Consider the following 23,501-nt stretch of genomic DNA (forward strand, 5'->3'; position numbering starts at 1 on the left):
TGTGTTTCCATGTTCAAGCACCATCGGTGAATTGCTTTTGTTTGATGCATGGGAATGGGCTTGCTTCATTTTCGATAACAACGTGTGGCAGGAAATGGGAGAAGCAGGGAGATTTAAAATTTAAAAAAAAAAAAAAAAAGAAAAAAGAGGGAAAAGAAAAACAAGGCAGGGGGAGGGACAGGGAAGGTGTCATGTAAGCTAATTCCCACATACAGCCATGTAGCTAACTCACATAAATTCTGTGGTATTTGCTGTTTAAAAAGGTCTCCAATAAATCACTTTTTTTTCTAGTATATTTATTTGTATTATGCGTTAGAAATCCTATGTTTGTGTTCCAGAAATCCTCATTTTCCACAGAACAATCAGAGCAATGAGAACTTCCACATACCATCCCATTCCCAAATCACACCTTGGAGGGACTCTCAGCTTACCAAGTCCTCCTACAGGAATGCTAATGCCTGTGGTGGGCACCAGCTTGCCAGGCATTAAGCTGAGGCCTCAAGCTTTACCCATATAGACTACAAGCGACCTAATAAAAAGGAAAAAGCATTTCTTCTCACTACAAACCCCACCAGAATTTGAGCTGATGTTGTTTTGTTTTCAGTGTGGTTGTGTCATATTTCCCATATGAATCATTCTGCGCAGCCTCTCCTCCCATCACAAACACACATAATTCCTCACACTCTGGGCCAACCTTGCTCTACAAGCGGCCTCAGCATCTCCTCCATTATGCTTCATGCTATCCTCTGTGGGCCCCAGGCTCCCTCATCAAGCCCAATTTTTAAAACCTGGTGTATTAGGGTAGTAGTTACAGCTTGTGGAAGTAGTTATCTGGCAGATCAAGACGTCAACTGGGATCAAGCTTGCTGAAAATGAGAGGGTGGTCCCACATGAGGGGAGAAAGGGGGGAAAGGCTTCACTTTTGGGAAATCTGAAGATGATGTAATCAAGATTTAGGAGCAAGACCAAAAGGAACATTATTGTGCAAAGAGAAACTTTAAGAGGATAGAGGACACTATTTACAATGATCGCAGAGATCATAGACATTATATTCCAGAGAATTCCCATGAAAAAAATTTCGCTGAGCAATCTTTGCAGGTAATGGATGCACGATCCCACCTCTGTAGCTAGTTCTCTGAGTTTAAGTCCTCTCCTCTCCATACTGTTTCCCAATTTTTTACGTTTGTTAACATTACAGAGCATCTATCTCCCTCACATCCTGAGTGGAGAGCATCCACTGCTGACATGACCACCTATCCCCAGGAGCAGTCAGCAACAGCCTAGAAGCCAACATCACCCTTTGAACATGAATGTAGAAGTTAACAGTTATTTTTTCTGTTGGCAGGGGAAGGAAGAGGAGAGAATGTAATTAAGTGCATGAATGCCTAAGAGATCATTTTTATTCCAATTTATCTGAAGAATGCAGGCAGTTCTTATCTTGATTTGAGGAATTCAGATTCAATCAAACTTCTGGATTAGCCCTACTGCCATGTTTTTCTCACCACAATTACAAGATCAAACACCAGGTTTTAGGTCCACCAGCACTTCTCCCTTCCCTCCCCGCCCCCCCCCCACCCCCCGTTGTTTTTTTTTCCCCCCTTAGACACCATTGCCTTTCTCCAGGTTCATCTATGAAAATCAAGGGATTTACACTCCTGGAAAACCATAATACAGCAATAGATCATGCACTGATTTTAGCTTATAAACCTGTTCATTCTAACAATAGAATGGAAATTACTGGCCAGATCCTCAGCTGCAACCATTAGCTCAGCTCCATTAAAATCCACCCTGACCCCCGAGCAGTGACCTAGCTTTGTGCTGGCTGACCGTTTCCATTGGCTTCGCGGCAAGCAGGAAATAGCTGGGGTGTGGGAAAGCCCCAGCCACGCCTCCTCCCACCCCGCCAGGCTCCCATGGAGCTGGTGCGAGGGCTGCATGGCTGGCTGCCTGCCCAGGAGGCCTGTGGGCCTGGGGTGTTCCTCCCAGACAGCCACATCACCATGCTGCAGCCAGCTGGGAAGACCTTGCTTTCCCATCTGTGTTCCTGCCCACAGTTGTATAAGCAGTCACAACTTTGGATAGAAGCTAAAATTAAGTTTTAGAGGGAAAGGAGCTGCATTCTAATTCCACACTAATTTTTTTTTTAATTTTTTATTTTAAAAAAAGTTTTCAACCAGACATTAGGATGAGAAGAAAAGTAAGCATGAGGTAAGGCTCTCAGAAAAAGCCTAGCATAATTGAAGGAAAAAGGAACACCAGTGTCTCAGTCCTGAAGCAGACAAATTGGAAACTTTACCTCTTGAAGGAGTCAGTGCTCGCTGCCATGTGTGTTTTTGTGGAAATACCAAAGTCCAAAGACCTGCCTCTATGGGTATCATAGAATTCTGTAAAAGTTTGTTTAAAAATAATGTCTTTAAACTCCAGTGATTTTCAGGTATTTCGAATGAGGAAATTGTGCTATTTAAAATAACAATGGGGTACTTAGTGTATTACTGATCTCTTGCTATAAAACTCACTCATTCTGTATTCTCTTTACACAAGCTTTGCATTTTACCTTTACATCAGAAAGAATAGTACTCACCATGTAATAATATCCATCTTTCTATTACTTTCCTTGATATTCTACCTCTGGTTTAATTTGGACCCTAATACTGAGGAACTAGGAAAAAAATAAAATGATTAAAAAAAAAAAAATCAGTTGTGAGCATTCTAACCTTACTGATAGAAAAACCACCAAAATCCTCGATTCAAAGTTTTACTTTATACACCGTCAATTTCCCAGTAGTCCCATTTCTTAATCAGAATTTGAATAATCTTTACAATTTGTATTCCCCAAAACTCAAATTTAATGAGTTAGTAGGTATAGAAAGAGAAATAACAGCTGCAGCTTATCCCGCTGTGCTATTCAGTAATGACAATGTTATACCACATTAGCAATTGTGACATTAATAAAAAGAAGCCCATAGGATTAGCCAGAGACAGCTGACTTTAGTCAAATGTAGGTCATGCTTTGTTTGCTCAGAGCTGGGTAATAAATTTCCAGGTAAGTGCTCTCATGTGTCATACATATATGCCAGGAGCATAATTTCAGCTATACTAAATGATCCACATTCTTAAATTTCTGTAAGCCTTTTTTGAATTATTGTTAAGCATTTAATTCCACAGCAGCATCTTACAGGCTACTTAAAGTTATTAACTCGTATGACATTATGGCATGTTTTCTTTCTAGTGGCAGCTAATAGCATCTTGATCTGGTTTCCCTTTCACCTTAAGGTATCTGCAACTCTGAATTGCTAGTATTTAACAAAAGATACTTAGCAAGGAATCAAACCCACTACATTTGGCAGCCCTAGCTAAAGGGGAAAACAGTATTTGGAATCAATCCAAGCAGCAGCAAGATACCTTCCACCACAGAAGGGAGGCTTTAAAAAAAACTTAAAGGAAATAAAAGCATAGCCTTCAATTAATAGTACAAAAGATCCTATCTCAATCTCTGCTACCTTGGCAAGCCCTCAAAATTTGGATTGAAAGCAGAGCTTTAAACATATTCATATTTAATCTCAGCACAAGATGTGCATATTGTACACTGAAACCTTAAAGGCCAAATTCTGTGTTCAGTAACAACCTGGCAGGCTTCAGCATGAAAGGGCAAGTGCAATACAGCAGAAGTTGACCTTGGGGTTGGAATATTACTCTCACTATTGTTTGGTTTTTTTAATATTGCAGTAATAATCAGAGGAACCAAACAAGATCAGGGCCTTTTTGTACAAGGCACCATCCTGACGCGCAGAACAGAGAGAGGAACTCTAGCTATGAAGAGCTCAAATGGTACCTTTTTACAGATGGGAGACTGATCCACAGAAAGGCTAAATGACAGATCCAGATGGCTTTAACTCCACCTAAGTCTCTCACCTAGTGGTTGCTATGGCTTTAGGCAGCTACTCCTCTTGCCCTTTATTTTAGGGACACCAAGCTCCCTCCTCACAGCCCAGGTGTCATAGGGGCTGGTTGAGCCATGGCCCAGGTGCTCTGCTACAAGTCCCACACAGCAGCAGCTCATGGCTGTACCTTATCGCATATACCAAGGCAGTGTCCCTTCATCTTATTTACAATTGATTAGTCCAATCATTTCTGAGAACAGTAGTTAATTTCTTGACTCCCTCCTATTTTTACCCATGTCTTTGCTAAAATGTATTTACATATCAGCCAGTCTTTGGGGGCTTCTGAAGCATGTCAAGTGGAAGAGCTGGCATACCTATAATTCCAGTTGACTGTGTCCTTGTTTGGTCATTTTAATGGTATACACTCTTGAAACAGAAATTAAGGACCATGTAAGTAGTTTTTTCTTCAATAATTAAGAAATCTTGAGATCAAAAAGGGCTGGGTTTTTCCTGTAGGGAATTAAAATTAGAAGGCTTTGCAGTCTTTCAGTACAAGTCATCAAATAACAGTTTCTTCAAAGCAATTATGTCTTACTGGTCTCTTTCTTGAAGGCTGCAATTGTATCTTTATTACCCTTCATGTTATCAGTGAAGCAAAATGCCATAGCTACATCTGAGGCAACAGGAATTCCTTCTGCAAGAGGCAATGGTTTCCAGCAGATCCTGAACACCTTTGTGCTTGACTTCAAGGAAATAAAGGTGGTCAGCCTTCTGACAAGTCTGTGTATTAGAACGTATTACAAACATGGGCTGTTTGAGGTTATTCCTGATCAAAAATAACAAATAAGGAGGAAAGGAACCTCAAAAAAACAGGAGCACAAATGACACTGAGAAACTGACGGATAGGAGTAAATTTGTCTTAGGGTCAGAACCATGCAGCTCCAATAAATATCAGAGAGCAGCACTGCCTAGCCCTGCCTTTTATTGGCGTTCTCTACCTGCTCTGCAGAGTAAGGGAGAACCTAACTGAACAGCACTCAGCCCCTCGTACTTGCAGGCAGATGAAGCTGATGAAGCTCGCTCACATGCATAAACATGCACATACCGCACACAGAAACATTCTCTCTTATAGAAAATGGTCGTAGCAAAATGAAAGCATGTAAAGAAAATATTTTCTCTGAAACTGTCTATATTTTTCCTCAAAATACAAACAAAACATATTCGGGGGGGGGGGGGGGGGGGAAATAAACAGAACATGTTAAATAAGTGGGTTTTCTTTTTTTTTTTTTTTCTCTCCTTCTTTTGCAAAGAGAAAAATAAATACGACCTTTTGGTGGGAAAAAATCAATCCCTTCACTGATGGGCTGGCTGTCTCCCTGTCTGCACAGGCTGATGCTCCTTTGTTCCCAGCCCAGTTCCCGGCCTTCCAGCTGAGCTGGTGCCTCAGAGGATGCCTCCCGGCTCCCCCCCACCGAGCACAGCCCAGAAAGGCAGCTCACTGCCCACCCTTTTCACCCCTGTTGTGACTAGGGTCTAAAATCCATCTTCCCACAGGAGACAATGGTGGCAGAAGCAGAACTTTCCAGAACACTCGTATTCCCTTTTCCCTTCCTTCCCCACTAGAAAAATATAATAATAAAATGCCTGCTTTGATTTCAGGGCATTTTTTCCTCCCTATTACAGCCCACTTACAATGCAGCACAAAACCACTACCAGGGCGGCAGGTGAGAGATGAGTCTTCCTCACCAAATGATCTGCAACGGCAACTTTTGTTTTGGCTAAAAGCTTAAGGCATACAATGGCAGCAAGGCCAAAGGTGGAAAGCTGTTTTGCATGGGCAAGAGCGTGTAGCTTACCAGAGCTGTGGGGTAGTAGGGACCATTCAGCAAGGAGGAGCTGGATGCAGGGCAAAGGCTTGCACTATCCCTACAACAGTTCGTGGCAGCTCCAAGCTGCCCCTTCTCCCTAGCACAGCCTCAGCATCGCCGAACTCAGTGTGGTCTCCTCAGGGCTGAGCACTCATTTTTGACCCTAATCTCCTGTACACCCTCTTGAGTCTGTCCCACACAAGCTGGCATGGGAAGCCAAGGGGCTGGGACGTGCTGCTGCTGCTGAGGTCACCCCACACAGTACCCAGGCACCGGGCCCAGCATGCCCATCGGTCACCAGCGTTCACGCCCCTGAACATCCTCTCACATAATTACACCATTTATTTTCAAGCCCAAAATGAACTTTCTGCTAGCACAGCTGTACAGCTGAAAGCCCTCTCAGATACCTTGGTGGAAACGGTCAGCAGAGCCAAGTTCTCTGTAAGCATATACAAAGCTGCATTAAACAGCCCCAGGAAAGGCACAGAGAGGCACCAGGAAAAAAAAAATAAAAATCCAACCTCCCTCTACTGCTTTGCTTGCACATGCAAACAGGTTACAGACTAGAGGTGCAGCGCAACAGCTTGCCCTCTGTAACTGTATACAGTGTGTAACACTTGCTTCATATCTCAAATCAAAAGCAGTCACAGAAGTTAACACAAATACTATCCGGATCTTTCTAGGGCGTGCAATTATAGCTGCATAGATGAACGGTAGGATTTTGCATTTAAAAGAAAAGACCAAAAATAAGGAGGAATTCCTACTAAGTGTTTCAGCCTGGGATTTCAGACAGCTTGGGAATCCCTCCTCAATTTGATACACACTTTGTCACTTCTGTTCAAAGACCTGCAAATAGTGAGAAGAAAAAGAGCAGAAAGAGAGCAACACCAGGCAAAATCATTCCCAACCTCTAAACCAAATACCATCTGTAAAATATCTTTATATACAAGTGAGAAGAAATAAAATAACAATTTATTCAAAGGTTACAAAGATGAGATCTGTATCAACTACACATTTGGTCAACTCCAAGTTGTCAAAAGCCATAAGCTCTCCCCTTCTTTCCTCAGACTCATGAGCATTTTTCAAAAACGACTGAAGATACTAGAAGTAAACTGTTTTCAATCACATTTCCAGATGAATGGATCACCCTGTTACTTTAAAAACGACTCTGCATCACTGGAAAGACAGAAAGCTGAAGAGAAAAAAGAAACCAGACGTTGTGTGTCAAGGAAAAGAAGGAAAAAAAAACACTAGATAATTACAGGGACCGTTCTTTAGGCTTCATCACTAGGGCTTATTCAGCTACAAGCCACTAAGCCATCCTCAAAAAAAAAAAAAAAAATCCTTCACTGGAAAAACAAGCAGTATTATGTTTAACTGGTGCTACATGCCAGACTTACTGACATCAAAGTGTAGTTATGTGAGACAACATTGGTGCAACACGCTTAATCAACAATTAAATTACCCCTACACGGAAAAAATGCACAGGTAAAGGAGACAGAGACAAGGAACTTGAGGAAAAACCCAGTAACACCATCGATCAGGGGAAAATAGGGACTCCCAGATCTCACAGTGAGAAGGGAAATTTGAGGAACAGCTGGAGAAGCAGCAATTCCAGCAGTGCTGTCCATGGGGGGCCTGTCCCACCTGCTGCCCCAGCCAGGGGCAGGGCACCCGGGCAATACCGGGCTCCTCCCAGGGCCTGCAGTGGGCCATGGGCCAGGGCCAGGGCCAGCCACAGGCCAGGGCCAGCCACGGGCCAGGGCCAGCCACGGGCCAGGCTGTGGGCAGCTGGAGACCGTCCCCGCTGCTGGGCTGCTGGGGCAGCAGGTGGTGGCCTCGGGGGCCTGACATGGGCCCTGAGGGGAACCCTGGGGCACCAGCCAGGGGCATTAGGGCTGCTGTGGTGGCCCCAGAGCCCCAACAGCCAGACTGTCCTGGCTGTGGCCAGCTGAAAGGAGCATGCAAAGTCCTCTTGCAGAGCCAGTAGTTGCTCATGATGTTGGGTATAATGCACCATTTACATTGAAATCCATTGCAAAATAAAGATATTAAGCAAAAAATGTCACATTGCCGGGTGATGGCACTTCCCCAAAGAAGATCTGAGATGTTAGTCAGGCAACAGATTTTAAGAGGTGAATCTTCTAAAGAGAGTTAAGAAAAATAACTCATACTGAGGACCGAATTCTCTACGTAGCTCCAAATGTGAAAGTTTTACTGGATTGTGGGAAAGCTGCAGGGAAACACCTGAGAGCCAAACTCAGTCCCAGGAGTGCAAGACTCAAAAAAAGCCCACAAATAGGGTGCTTTTGTTTGTTTGTTTAAAGTACCTAATTACAGGCTGCAAATAAACCCAAAATAAGATTAATTGGAAATCAGATGTTGGACCTTTTAGCATAGAGTGCTATTGAATATGACTACTATGCTTGTGTTATTAATCAAAGCCTGTGGTAGATACTTTTTTTAAAAAAGCAGAAAAAAACCACACTAAGGAATTCTTACAGAAGAACCACAGAAGCAGTTTTGGAGTAAGAAAGGGTAACACTAAATTTCAGGCTTTGGGGGGAGTGGGGGTTGGAATTTAAAACAAACCCTGCTCTCAGTCAGGTACCAACAGACACAGTCTTAGAAACTAGAGAGTCAGGAAAAAAAAAAATCGTTATCCCCACTGTCTGCCCAAATCACATTTGTGAAATGACACATGCATGCGCACACACAAGTCTTGGGAGGTTGATGGAGGAAAGGAGAAACATAGCTACCTTCCTGCAAAGCAAAGAGGAGAAAGGATGCCCTATTCCATGAATATCCAAGACCCTTTATTATGAGGAAGAAAATATAATTAAATACCCCTGTTCACCTTTACAAGATGCAGTCTCCACCTTGACTGTGGTCTCCTCTGCCTGCCACATCACACCAATATGCACACAATCCATATGTGTGCATTGTGGGATTCAGCTGCGAAAACAAGAGATGAAACAAAACTCTGCCTGGAGGAACACATACCTGCGGGCTTGCCACTAGCAGGTGAGGCCCAGTACCAGGGTCTGGTTGGCATCATTCCCAGTCACCAGGGTTTGAAGGTACTCAAATAAAATTTCATTGTGGATTCCTGCTGAGGACAACCGAAGTACCAAGGCTCAGCAGAGCTGGTTTCAGGGATAAAACCAGTAGGAATGGAAAGAGGATGGGAAACTGTTCTGTAGAAGCCAGGCAAATCTACGGCTGACAGGTTTCTGGTGGTCTGTCAGCATGCCAGGCAAAGGCTGGAAGTTTGTGGCCCACTGGAAAGGAGTAGGCAGCTTTAAGCCATGCAAGCACAGACTGTTGCTGCAAACACATGAAAAAAGCAGCTTGTGCCTTCTCCCCAGTTTTTCAAGAATTTGTGTAACCTTCCTAAAATTCATCTGAAAGAAGAGCAAAATTCCCCAAGACGTGATTCTATTTAGTTCTCTAGGAGCTTTTGAGGAGATCAATTTGGACACCAGTTATTGGTCAATACCCAATACTGCTTCAAATTTAACACAGACCTTGAACGTCAGATGTAGGAGAGAAAATTCTTACATTGGGGCGTATCGCAGCAACAATTTACGTAGCTATTTCTTATGAAAATAAGAAAGTAAACTTCAGAGAGACTTCTCTATCATTAAAATTTGATATACAGTGAACGTAGTTGGTTGTCAGGTACAAAACCATTGGGAAGTGACAAGGGGGAGGAAGACTCACATTGCTCAGCTCAGGCACACACAGGTATTTTTTAGACCTTCAGTATAAACCAGAATTGCTGCTGTAAGATGGTTCTAAATACGTGCCGCTGTGCTGTTATCCTGCAACACCAACTACTCCAGCACAGCGCCTGGAACAGTTTCTGCATAACGTGTCACCACAGCTGCTGCTGTATATTTGGCTTGAAGTTCCACCTCCAGGGAAACCCATGCCAAACTATTCATAATAACGGGCTGCAATTTATATGAAATGACTTTGCGCCCTTCCTACACGAGAAAGATTCAACATACCAGTCCATTCATTACTGCCTCATTAGTTTAAAGGGGTCCTTTATAAAGCAATAATATGGATACTTTGCTTCTCTATGGAGTCTTTCTGCAAAGAATGTCAAAATGTTTTCCAAATGTGGCCAAATATTTAACAGCCTCCAAAATCATTGTGGAAGATGGGAAAGATGATTATGTCTGTAGATAGTATACCTTCATATTACTGAAAAAAAAAAAAAGGAGGCATTTACAAGTCAGAAGACCATGAGTTCCTGCCAGGGCTCTCCGTCCTGGGCTTCACATTATGCTACTCCTGGAAAGAAGAGGGAGAAAGGCAGAGCTGTAACACAGGGTCAGGAAGAAAAACTCACCCTGTCAGGGGAATTAGCTCGCCGGAATAAAAGCTGTGTAAAATTCTCTTCCTTGTGTGCGGGTTGAGCAGCTAAGGTTTTTTATCTGCGTAGTTGATGGATGGCTTGCAAAATATTACAAGAAAGTTACAACCAAATCTCAAAAAGCACCGCAGGTTCAAGTCTACATAACACTTAAGCAAGGGATTAGTTTCCAGCATGGGAGTAATTGAAAACAATGCAATGCAACCTGTTTTGCCAAGTCAGGGCCTAAAGTAAGGATTTACTGTCTCATTTAATATCTGGTGGGGGACAGTGAAGGCTGGCACACTGATACACTATCCTTCCACAGAGTTCACTGTTCACTATATTAGCTACCTGAAAGTGGCCAGATTTAGACTCTCCCTCTCAGCTATGAGCTCTGTTCTCAGATAGAGGTCATCCCCAGCTTCACAGTTTTGAATGCTGATGTGGTTTGAGTGTTGCCAATTTTCCTGAAAGCTTAGAACAAATTACTCTCTGTGCTGCCCATCTCTTTCAGCATTTTCCTCCAAGGAATAGTGGACTGATAACAGGAACTTCTGGATAGAAACAAGTAGGGAGTATAGCAAATCTCCATTCTTTCCCAAACGTAGTCCCATTACTTACATTGCTTTTTTTTATTCATGCTAAAATAAAGTGGACCAGTAAGTAACCTAGTTTCTGTGAGCCAGACACCCCTGCTGAGCAAACTGACAGCTATCTAATTCAAATCACATATGTTCTCAGAGCCTTGCTTGTAACCTCCTACTGAAGCTACAGAATATATTGGTCCATCTTTGCCTCAAACTAACAGTGATAACTCAAGTTGAGCACATGGTCGTCTTTCCTGGTCAGGAGATTTCCTACCAAATTCCTTCAGCCCACATATCTAAGCCACTTCTTGCTCTTTCATTCAGAATACCTTGTGTTCAGAAAGAAAGAAATCAAAGACATTTATGTCCTTGGCATCTTCTGGAATGAGATGAGCGATCTTCTAAATGTTGTTGCTGTAGTGTACCTAATTAGCTGGCAGACAAAAAAAAAAAAATAACCAAACCAACCCCATAAAAATAACCGTACCTCCACAATAGTTTGTCTCTTTCCTGTGTAATTTACTTCTGTCTTACACGCACTCACAATTCACCCCATTTAGGGTGAATGATTGAAAAGATTAATCCAGTATTTAATCTGAAGGTATGAGAAGGAGACCTGGGCCATCTGTAGAGATCACCAGGAATCTGCTGCAAGCCTACATTTTGACAACATGCATGTTCCTGACAGCTTAGATAATTGAGCACTCTGCATACAGGCATCTTCCCTAGGGGGTATGCTGCAGAAAGGAAAAGTACAACCCCAGACTGTAAACCCTGCCAAGTACAAAGTACTCCGCTCATCCATTACCTCGCTCAATTCCCTACCTCCTCCTCGCAGGCAGAGGAGAGAGAAAAATCCTAGGAGGAGTATTAAAATCCACATCTTAAGTCTGAGTCATTGTCCAAGGGTTTCTTTGCCGAAATAGTAACATTTTTGCAAATTATGTTGTTCCTGGCCAAGAAACATGCAACACATTCCCTGTGACCACCACTGATCACAGGACAGTCCATCACACAGCAATTTCATGAAGGCAATCAGAAATTTCATCTTCTGTGCAGTAAAGTCTCCAAATTATCTCCGACATACACACACACCCCCCCAATACCAGAATGTGGTTTAAAGGATTTCGCTCACAATACAAAAAATTCAATTAGTTTTTCCAGTTAGCCAATTTTCCTGTAAGTAGTATGTCACATTTCTGTAAAACTGTCCATAAGTTATACTCAGACCCCAACTCAGTAAGGTTTATAAAACACATGCTAAGTTCAATTTATTTTACTGGAAGTAATCTCATGCTTTCAGTTAGCAATAATGCCAAACACAGGTATTCAAAAAATCTTGAGTCAAGCACTATGATCCAAAGTAATAAGGCAGTATTTTCTTTAAGATATTATTTTTCCTTGGATTCATTTTCAAACTGTAATCCAGAACCATGAGGACTACAAAACTGGGTTTTAATGTAAAGTCGAGCATTTGAATCCGAGTTCCCACAGCTAAAGGCTTAAGATCAACGGAAAACATATGAGAGATGGCAGTACCAAGTTAGATAGGCACATGCTTAAGTGATTTATTTTGTTCCTTTCTTAAAGGGAAAGGTTTTGGAGGAGAGGAGGGTCAGAACTTTAACCTCCAACCCTTTCACCTTTGAATCCTTACTCAAAAGCTTCCAGGAAGCAAAAAGGACTTTGCAGCATGTCTGGGAGTTTAACAAATCCAGGCTCTGGTTAATCAAGTAAAGAAGCCCTAGGGCTGTACTAATTCCTAGACCCAGTGAGGCCCCTCAGAATAGAGGGAAACTGTGAGCATAATAGGTAGTAGAGCTGCTTGAGTTCATTGACATGACATATCCCTGGCTCCTAAGCTATTCTAATGCTTCTGACTGAATACGTAAAAGAAGGTTTCCCCACCCAAAACACTGATCTGGTCCACTCAGGGCACAGCCGACTACTGTGACCCCTGGATTTCATGCACTACAAAGCACAGTATATATTATGGGGCGAGTGAGGCTCCGGGATGTTCTCTTTTGAGGAAGCTAGGATTATATTTATGAAGCACTCTCGTAGATAGATGCATCTACCAGATCTGATATTACATGTACAAAGTCAGCAAAACAGCATAGAAAGTAGAAAAAGCTAATCTACTGGTTGCAGAAGAATAGATACTTCACAAATGTTATTTTGCAGTCAGGTTTTCTTCCTGCCCTCTCAAAGGCAAGCTTTTCTGTTATTTCATACCAAACTCAGTTGTAACTAGCTAGCCGTCATTCTTTACATCAAGATGTCTTTAGTAGCTGGAATTTAGAATTTGATGCAAGCCATCCAGAATTTAGAAAGCAATTTAAGGATCAAATGATTCAGCGTAATGTTTCTGCAACCTGTAATTTAAAGGGCTAAAAGTCTTTCTGAAGCCACCAACGCTTTCAGGGTCATGAGTTTATTTTTACCCTGTTATTTCACTTAGTAAATGGACTGTAGACATTTAAGGAGATGGCCAATCCTAAAACAGGAGCTCAACCTTTAAAAAACGTTCAGTCTACACAGTTCTTTGGTTTGCAGAATAAAAAAGGAGGGGGGAAGCCTAACTCAGTTTTTACTAATGTCAATTTCACATATGTGAACAAGACATTTCCCTAATTACTAACAGGCAATCTGCACTGGAGAGTGTAGCAATATTTTTAAAAATGACATGATTAAAGTTTACAGACTGCAACAGAGATGAAGTTTCAAGTCTGCAATTTTCTGTAATTTTATTTATCTAAAACAGATCCTTTCTTACCTCATAACAAGGAAAAGAAATAATAACTTGTTCACTTCAGAAATGCAAGTAGTCCAAACTCAGAAACTAAACTGAGAAAAATGAGGAGCTGATTGCACTCATTATTGTAGGATAGTTCAGTTATATATGACATTATTATTTTCTTATCTTCTCATAAATAACTCATTAGTCAATCTTACCTCTCACTCACATAGCAAATATATATTTGCTATATATTTCCAATTAATAATTTTCAGCCCGTTTTTTATTGCAAGTATCCGGGATTTGATAACCATTTCATATAAATATCTGGTAGAAGAATTATAACACTACAATAATTAAAAGTACTTTGCAATTAATTTTAGGCAATATTTTTGCCACATTCACTGAAGTTTCTTCGTAGTCTGGAATATAATGAACCCCTGAACAAAAGCAAACCAGATCCATGCTTTAGCTTGCTTAGCAGAAGAAAATTATACTTAGTGAGGAAAAAGTGTACTTACAAAAAAGTCCTTTTCTTAATTCAGGCATTCAGTAATTTTGCTAACAGAAGGAAAGGCCAAGTAGCTCAGAGTTTGGTAACGGTAAGCAATGATGTCATTAAGTTGTTAGTTCAACTTCAACCTACATTATAGCTATTGAAATTTATTGCAGGCTGTGGCTGCTTGATCAACATAAATATGTAAAGCTTCTGGTTTTAAACCTGTTCCTAGGTGTTCAAAACTTGCATGGAAACCAAAACGATAGCTATGATTAATTGCTCTATTGTAACCCAGGCAAAGGAAATTACACTGTTTGCAAGCTGTCCCCTCTAAGTGAGGGGAGAGACTGTAATAGCACAACACTTCCTCAAAGCTATATGGTGCTCTGTCATCACTTATTTAAAAAAATCCAAACCAAACAAAAAAAAACCCAAAACACACTATGAAGCAGCAACTAGAAACTATAAGGGAGGATGCAAGATCTTACATAATCAAATATTTTTAATCTCAATCTCAGTTCTGTCAGATTTCAGACATTTCAAAACCTCCCTGACACTTTATTTCCATGCTAACTTAGAAGATGCATATGTGCTAGAACATTCAAGTCATTAATTTCTCTGTCATCATCTGATTAATTCTAATCTCCCACCTCTAACTTCAAGCTTTCCAAAGTGTTCTGCTTTTTAGAGCAAAAGTTGCTTAGCTAAATTTCTTGCAATACACACAGATACCTAATCATTTGGATGACAGGCTAATTCACCCAACAGATATGAATATAACACACTGTGGGACATCAAGCCACATGGGGAACTGCCAGGTTTATCACTTCACTGAGACCACTTCCAACACCATTTTATGTGCATGAAGTTCTAAAAAATACATAAAGAGAAACAAAATTCTGGAAAGTGATCAAGATGCCTTGAGAATATTCTGTTCGTACTTATTAATTAAAATATCTTGTTGGTACATACAGGTTTTTTTAATCATTTATACATTGTCAACATGAAAATAAACATAGCTTCTCTTTGCAAGATGTGACAAGTGTTTGGGAACACACAGAAACAATGTAGCACAACTTCATGTAAAAGGAAAAATGAATGAGGATTAATTACAGGCCTTAGCTCCACCCAGCAACTCTAGCAAGAACTATTAGAAATAAGGCTTAAATTTCTCAAACAATTACCTGGTTTCCTTCTTTTCAAATGAAGAAGAGAACAAACCAGCTCACAGAGGTTTTCTTTCTCCTTCCCCTTGGAAACATCAACACGGGTTTTTTTCTCTTCAGCCAGTAACAGAGTACCAACTGCTACTAGGGCTGGAATTTCACTTCAGCCAGCAGCTGAACTGGTTCTGAGCCATTTCCCACCAGTGGAGGTTAGTATGTCACACCCATCAATTATCACATTTCCTGGTGTGGGCTGCCATGTGCTTTAATAATAACATGATAGTGCACACACATGCTTCTGTATGCAAACAGCAAATTTACACCTGCATCCTGAAATTTATTTTGGATGATGGTTGAAAAGATTAGAGTGGGGAAAAAGTAAATCATTCTGTGTTGCCTTTGTAACACACGGCATCAAACCCTCATTCACAAAACGGCACCTATCCCTACGGAGAGTAAGCACTTTGAAATTCAAAGGTCTGATATTCAGAAGACAAAACCCTAACATTTACACACTGTTCACAACTTCATTCCATGACATCAAATGATATTTGAGGTGTTGTTACTCCTTTTAAATATGCCAAGACCAATCGCCCTGTTACACCTGTGCTTGGTGCCGTGCAAAGCCATAAGGGGCACCAGAGCCACTCCAGCATGGGGACCCCTAGCCCCAGTGTCGGTGGGTGGCTACAGGCCCTCGCTATTTCGTGAAAGAGAGCTGAAAATACTTCCTTAGTTGCTAGCAACATACAGCTGGAGCAAGGAATGGAGTAAGGCTGTATATAAATAAATAAGACTCACTTACTGATAGCCTGAGGTTTTCTTTTGGCTGAATACACACATGTATACAAACACATATGGATTCACATACACATAAAGCCAGGAAAGGCCAATATGATGATTTATTCTGGCCTGCCATTAACTTCAGTGAAAAAATATTTAAATCATTTCAGTTTACACAGAAGGCCAAGTTCTCAAGAAAGCACAGCATGTGTAAGGCAGAGTACTCCTTCAATACACCTGTGAAAAGTGCTGGCTCATCTACAAACTAACGATCATTTTTCTACCTTGCTGTTGTGGTTTAACCCCAGCCAGCAACTAAGCGCCACGCAGCTGCTCCTCACTCCCCTGCAGCGGGATGGGGGAGAGGATTGAAAGAGTAAAAGTGAGAAAACCCATGGGCTGAGGTAAAGACAGCTCAGTAGGTAAAGCAAAAGCCGCACACACAAGCAAAGCAAAACGAGGAATTCATTCACCGCTTCCCATGGGCAGGCTGGTGTTCAGCCATCTCCTTGAGAAGACAAATGGCATCACTCTGAATGTCCTCCCCTTCCTTCTTCTTCTCCCAGCTTTATATGCTGAACATGACGTCCTGTGGTATGGAATATCCCTTGGGTCAGCTGGGGGCAGCTGTCCCGGCTGTGTCCCCTCACAACCCCTTGTTCCCACCCCAGCCAACTCACTGGTGGGGTGGGGTGAGAGGTAGAAAAACCCTTGGCTCTGTGTGAGTACTGCTCAGCAATGAGAACATCCCTGTATTATCAACGGTGTTTCCAGCGCAAATCCAAAACGTAGCCCCATACCAGCTGCTATGATGAAATTTAACTCTATCCCAGACAAAACCAACACACCTGCCTTACTGTTCTCAGACATTAATTATGTTGATTTTATCTGGATTAGTTTGTGATGCTCACTGCAGACAGGTCTTGCTTTTCTGGCACAGGGAAGAGCCCAGCCTGCCAGCCCTCATCCCACCTTCAGTCAGGAACGGGGAGGGTGAAACCCAACTCAGCTACCCACCAAAGTGGGAAAAAGAATTGGCTGTGAAAGCCCTTAGGGGTTTTATTTTCTTTTTCCTTTGAAGGGAAAGCTGAGATAGCTCTGCTTTTATTTGCCCTCATATATGAAGCTTGTGCAGAAAGGAGAGGTGCCCTGAACACAGTCTTCTCACCTCAGATGGGAAATGACACAAGGATCAGGAAGGGGGAAGGACTGAGCTGCTGTATTGGGTTTGCACAGCACGGTTTTGGTAGCGAGCGGGGGCTACAGGGGTAGCTTCCATGGGAAGCTGCTGGAAGCTTCCCCTATGTCCCTATGCCTGATAGACCCACTGCTGGCCAAGGCCGAGCTCATCAGCAACGGTGGTAGCGCCTCTGTGATAACTCTAAGACTGGGGAAAAGTTGCTGCACAACAGCAACTGCAGCTGGAGAGAGTAGTGCGACTGTGTGAGAGAAACGACTCTGCAGACCCCAAGGTCAGTGCAGAAGGAGGACAGGAGGTGCTCCAGGTACTGAAGCACAGATCCCCCCTGAAGCCCCTGGTGAAGACCACGGTGAGGCAGGCTGTCCCCCTGCAGCCCGTGGAGCTCCATGGTGGAGCAGGTACCCACCTGCAGCCCGTGGAGGAGCCCACGCTGGGGCAGGGGGATACACGCAAAGGAGGCCGGGACCCTGTGGGAAGCCCTCGCTGGAGCAGGCTCCTGGCAGGCCCCGTGTCCCCATGGGGAGAGGAGCCCAGGCTGGGGCAGGTTTGCTGGCAGGGACCGTGACCCTGCGGGGACCCACGCTGGAGCTGCCTGTGCCTGAGGGGCTGCACCCTGTGGAAGGGACCCACGCTGGAGCAGTTTGTGAAGAACTGCAGCCCGTGGGAATGACTTATGTTGGAGCAGTTCGTGGAGGACTGTCTCCATGGGAGGGACCCCAGGCTGGAGCAGGGCAGGGTGTGAGGAGCCTCCCCTGAGGGGGAAGGAGCGGCAGGGACGGCGTGTGATGGACTGACCCCAGCCCCATTCCCCATCCCCTGCACCGCTCGGGGGGAGGAGGGAGAGAAACTGGGGAGTGGGGTTGAGCCCAGGAAGACAGCAGCGGTGGGGGAAAGTGTTTAAAGATTGAGGTTTTATTTCTCATTACCTTTCCCTGATTTGTTTGGTAATAAATTAAAAGAATTTCCCCAAGTCAAGTCTGTTTGGCCTGTGATGGTACTCGGTGAGTGATCTCCCTGCCCTTGCCTTGACCCATGAGCCTTTTGCAGTGTTTTTCCTTCCCCTGTCCAGCTCAGGGGGCAGAGTGACAGCAGCTTGGTGGGCACCTGGCATCCAGCCAAGGGCAACCCACCACAGCTGCCATAGACATTTGGAAGAAGAGGGGGTGTATTTTGTTTGAGAAGGGGAATTTAAGGTCTCCTTCTTGTCTTCTACATCTCACTGAGGCATAAACAAAAAGGTAAGAGCCACACAAATGAAAGAATTTGGGATGTGTGTCTTTCCCAATGGGAAATAAGAGAAGCAAGCGTGAGCTATAGAAGCCTAAGCTCTGATGTTTTGGTAAAATCATTTCTCTCTTGGAGGCGGCTATGGTTCCTAAATATACTGCTGTTGGCCTTCTGCATGGCTTTTCTGAGCTGGTAACCATCAGCAGCCTGTCCTGCCCTCTCCCCCGGCTCCCACTGGAGGCTTCAGGCAGCTATCTCGGCTAATATAATTTGAAACAGAAAATGTCTATTCTCGTAAAACTTTACTAGAACAAAATTACATATTATTGAGCTCCTTTATCAGAAAACATATTTTAAAATAAAGAACAGATTTTTTTGGATGAAGTTAGAAACATATTAAATGGGTTGGTTTTAATATGCTAGCCAATTTGTATGGAGGCTTTGAGTGTCTCCTCATGCTTCTGAGGCCTATATTGAATCCAGGAATGTGTTGTAAAAATGGGTGAATACGTTATCTTTCAAACGCTATACAGAATAATAATCTAGAGAAACACACATTATAATTATGTGCTATTTAGAGTCCTTAGCTAGGTACAGTCACAGTGAGGAGCTATAGATAGTACTGTTATTTTCAGTATAAGATCTTTATTTCATTCAGCTTCTCTCTGATGTGATTTTCATCATCTCTCAGAAACCTGATTTGTTGGAGGTTTTTATATCACATTTCCTTATCAAAGTTATATTTTTTGTAGCTAAGATGATATTTACTATTCAAGAGATCTGTAAACTTCCCAGATCAAATTAATCAACTGAGAAGCTTCTGGAATTTTAAATATGGTCCCTATGGCAATAAATAGGCTTCACTGCTGATTTTGATTTACAAGAAATAAAGTAGATACTTATTTCATTCTACAAATTAATCATGACAGCCAAACTCTACAACATGGCATTTTGGCGCTGTCCTGTGGCTCTTGTGAATGAAAAACTATCACTTATGATGTACCTTCTAAGAAGTTAATGTCTTTGCTATATAATGTTGCATTGAAATATAATGGTGTGCAGACCAGAGCACAAAACAGCTTGGATTAAATGTCTGGGAAATGAAATCCCTTTGGATGACTGTCAGGACTAGTCTGCCTCCATTATCCCAAGACACAAGCTGGCACATTATCATTTTTATACATAGTTAAACACCTGGACTCTGATTTCATTAATCATTCAGTTAGGGTTGCAAACTTATCAGGCAAAGGGTATTCCCTGTCTTCACATGAAATGCTATTTACTAAAATACTGTAGACGTGTTGCATAATAGAAATGTCTGACATTTTAGCAATAATAATTGCACTTGAATCAAAGGTGGATTTCCCCTTCAGTTCCCCTTTAGCCTGCATACATTTTCATCTCTGCAACTCCTACTCCTCTAACAGAACCACATAGGCTTTCTTAGACCAAATTAGAACAAAAGAAAGTTGGGGGGTTTTTTCAGCATCTCACCCCACCTTAATCACGGTGACCTCCAGAAATGCAGATTTTTGCTCCCATCACATGCTAAAAAACCAGTCCTATTTCCTTAAAATCCAAGGAGGAAATAAATACCCGGTATCTCCATAATAAGCTGGATCAGCTCCAAAAGATGATGCCAGAGGATAAGAACCTCCCGTCTTGCAAAAGATCCATTTTCCACAACACTGCAGACCCTGCCTATCTCAAGCAAAGACCGCGCTCAGACCACAACTCCTCTGTAAACTGACTAAGCAGATGCACAACTGGTCTATTCAGCAATATTCATTCTTTGTTCAGCATAAAACTGATCTCTGAATTTTGCTGCATGAGTCATTATCAGTCTCATATTTATAACATAAACTGTGATTCATTCCCAATTTCTGTCTTGTTCTCAGATTTCATGCCAGGACCAACTGGAAGAGATGCCCTTACACTCTTTCTTGATGTATCACAAGGGGCTAGAAAGAATTCTGGCGTCCTGTGTAAGCATCATACCAATACGCAGGGTTGATACTTTGTATGTGACTATCAGGGCATTGTAATATTTTCATTACTAACTATTTTATATTACTTGTATGCTATTTCAGGCAAAATTTTAAAACACAAGCACATTTTCATTTGCATTTTTTTTATGTCAAAAAAAGGTAGAAGCAAGTCTGCTTTACAAAATTAGGTCATCACAGGTATACGTCCTTTATGGGTACAATCAAGTACTTCAATGTGTGATTTAAAAGGAAAAAAAAAAACCCCTACAGATAACTGATATCATTTGTCAGGGTATTTTGTGAGATCTTTTTCTTGATAGCCAAACATCCAGACTTGGGAAGGAATATTAAACTGCTACAAGATATAAGTTTGGTGTAAGTTAGTTTATTATTTTAAAACTGTTTCCTATAAAGGAAATAATCATTGTACCTGACTCTGTACCTTGACTAGGATTAATTCTTGTGATTTTCAGGAAAACTAGATCCTGGAGCTATACTAAGATGCCAATCATAACAATTTTTACTTTTTTTAAAAGGTAGATCTAGACTATACACACTGTTATCTCAGTCTGCATCTGCCATTGTTAAGCAGACACATGATGCTTTCCTCCAAACTGGCTGAAGAAACAGGTATCACTGGTAATCACTACATGCAGGCGTGGAGTTGTGGTTTAAGGTGGGTCTGAAAACTGAGCTATACCATACAGGAGCTCAAGCTGTTGATTATTTTCTAATTCCCACTCAGATTCTCCCACTCATCTTTCCTTGGCGTTCAGTCTCTTTGTTCAAGAGGATTCAGCGATCCATAAAATTAAATAACATATTGCAGCCAAATTCTACTTAAACAATAGCACTATTCAGGAAAGTAAGGCAAAAAGGATTTGGCCCTAGCTGTGAGTGCAATACTGATCCTGGACTGTGCATATCTTAACGGGCTAAGGCTTTTGTATGCAGTCACTAAAAAGAGTTCAGACAGAGCAGGCAGGTATGAAAATGTGTTATTTTGCTGCCACTGGATGTACACACTAATAGCGTTCTCCCTTGACCCTCTCTCTTTCTTTTTCCAATTTACTAGAGATCCTCTTCCACTAGTATAGTTTTTTTTCATCCGGTCATCTCCCCCTCCTTTTGAACAGTTCTTTCTGTGATAACTTACCTCAGCTAATTGTTTCCTGACTTTTCTTCCAATCCTTTCTCATCTGCTCCTCTTTTTCTAAATCCTGGCACAAATTAATCCTTTTTCGGATGAATTTCCATGCTGTTACCAGATAAGTTACTCAAGACTATCCCCATCCTACAGTATCACAGAGCAGGCCCTGTTCACCTGGGCATGCAGCTTGGAGGTAGGACACTAGGACATCCAGAAATTCATTCATGTTAACAGAGAAATGAAAAAACGGCTTCTTTTTTTTTTTTTTAAAAAAAAAAAAAAAAAAAAAGTGGTTTGCAGACAAAAACTTTCCTCAGCAAATGCCATTAAGAGTATTGTATTCTATCCCCAGATGTAGTTCTCACACAAACATGACTGTCAGTCCCTTGGTTGATTTCTAAAGTAATCATATCAAACATGCCAGGGATAAATAATTTTTATTCACAGGCAGTAACACTCAAGCAAGTTTCATGCTTAATGATGATCCAGAAACATTTTGCAAAACATCTACATGAACCCATCAGTGCTGGATCCCTGATTCTGAGCTAAGAACCCTGTCCATCCTTCCTGCAGTCCTGCTGAAATCCATCTTGGTCTGGACCGTGAGGTACCGGCTGTGCTACAGATAAAGACATACCGCTTCAAAAGAAACAAACATTTGAAATAGTTGAATCTTACTAGTTTGAAAATGCCTGAGCTTTGCATATCCCCAGGGTCTCTCTGCTTGCATCTCCTTAAACAATACAAGCCATTATTAAGAACATGAATAATGTGGCATGCTATCATATTAGGAATATAATTAAAAACAAGACAGCTAAGCCTCAAAGCTGTGCTGAACATACCACACATATTGTGGTCTCCTGCATTTGTTCTGAATTAAAATCCCACTTCATTACTTGAAGCCTCACCTCTATTTCCCTCACGCGGCAGCTAGTGCCTATTTGCACAGCATTCACTTTTGGTAAGAAAGCAGCACCCGCAGCTGGGGGCGGTGGGGGCACCCACCTGCCCCCCCAGGCACCCTCCCTCTCCGGCTGCTGGGGAGGGCTGAGGGAGCTGTGGAAGCAGGAACACTTCGCTCCTGGCAGAGCCACCCGAGCCGTGGAAGCAGGAACACCTCACTCCTGGCAGAGCAAGCTGGCGGTGCGGTCGGGCTGGCATGGCACCGGGAAACCCAGCCCTGCCAGCCTGCCCCAGGAGGTGGCCGATCTGCCCCCCGCTTCCTGAGGGAGCAGCTTCCAGTCTGCAGCCAGTTCGTGGGGGGCTCACCCGCAGCAAAAGTACTCGGTGTGCAACTATGGTCGCAGCCAGGACTTCCTCTAGGACCATTAGGACTGGTACAAAACCAAATTAAGGCACCCATGCCTTCTTCCATCAAGCACTCCGTTCTCAGAGACAGTTTTCTCTCACTAATCTATTTACCTAACCTCAAATTTTATGTTAAAAGCCAAGAGCGTGTTGACTCAAGAACATGTTGGCAGATGACCTAATTTTACCCAGCTATCAGCTGACTCAGAGCCAGGAGTGACGCCAGGCAAGCAGAGCCTGCTGTAAGAGCCAGGGCTTCACGATAACGCCTCTTTCCCCCTTTCCTCTGCTGTTGCAGCTGGCTGGAACTACAGAGAAAAGTGAGGAGAGGGCTCTCTACATGACTACAGGCTCTGTGAGTGACCAATGTGCTCTGCCTGCTGGTTTTCCTCCCTCTCCCCCATATTGAAGAGTAACTGGACTATCTGCCTTAACCACAGTCCATAATGCCAACCTATAATCTCCTCAGACTTGTCAGACTGCAATGAAAAGAGCGGGGCTTTGTTGCCCTGGAAGAATGGAGGCCCTCAAGGATAAGTAGGAGCTCTAGGAACTATTCAGAGAAGAACTTGGTGGCTGCACTTCTTCAGTCAGGAATCAGGAGAGTTCAGAGGCTTTGGAGATGAGTGATACAACTATTTGTTGTACTCATTCCAGAAATATGTCTGGAAAAGGTCTTCCCAGACCTGTCTGGGATCATTTCCAAAGCCAGCTATGGATTCATACCAGACCTGAAACCT

Source organism: Falco peregrinus, chromosome 5 (assembly GCF_023634155.1).
Source record: "Falco peregrinus isolate bFalPer1 chromosome 5, bFalPer1.pri, whole genome shotgun sequence".
Lineage (NCBI taxonomy): Eukaryota > Metazoa > Chordata > Aves > Falconiformes > Falconidae > Falco > Falco peregrinus.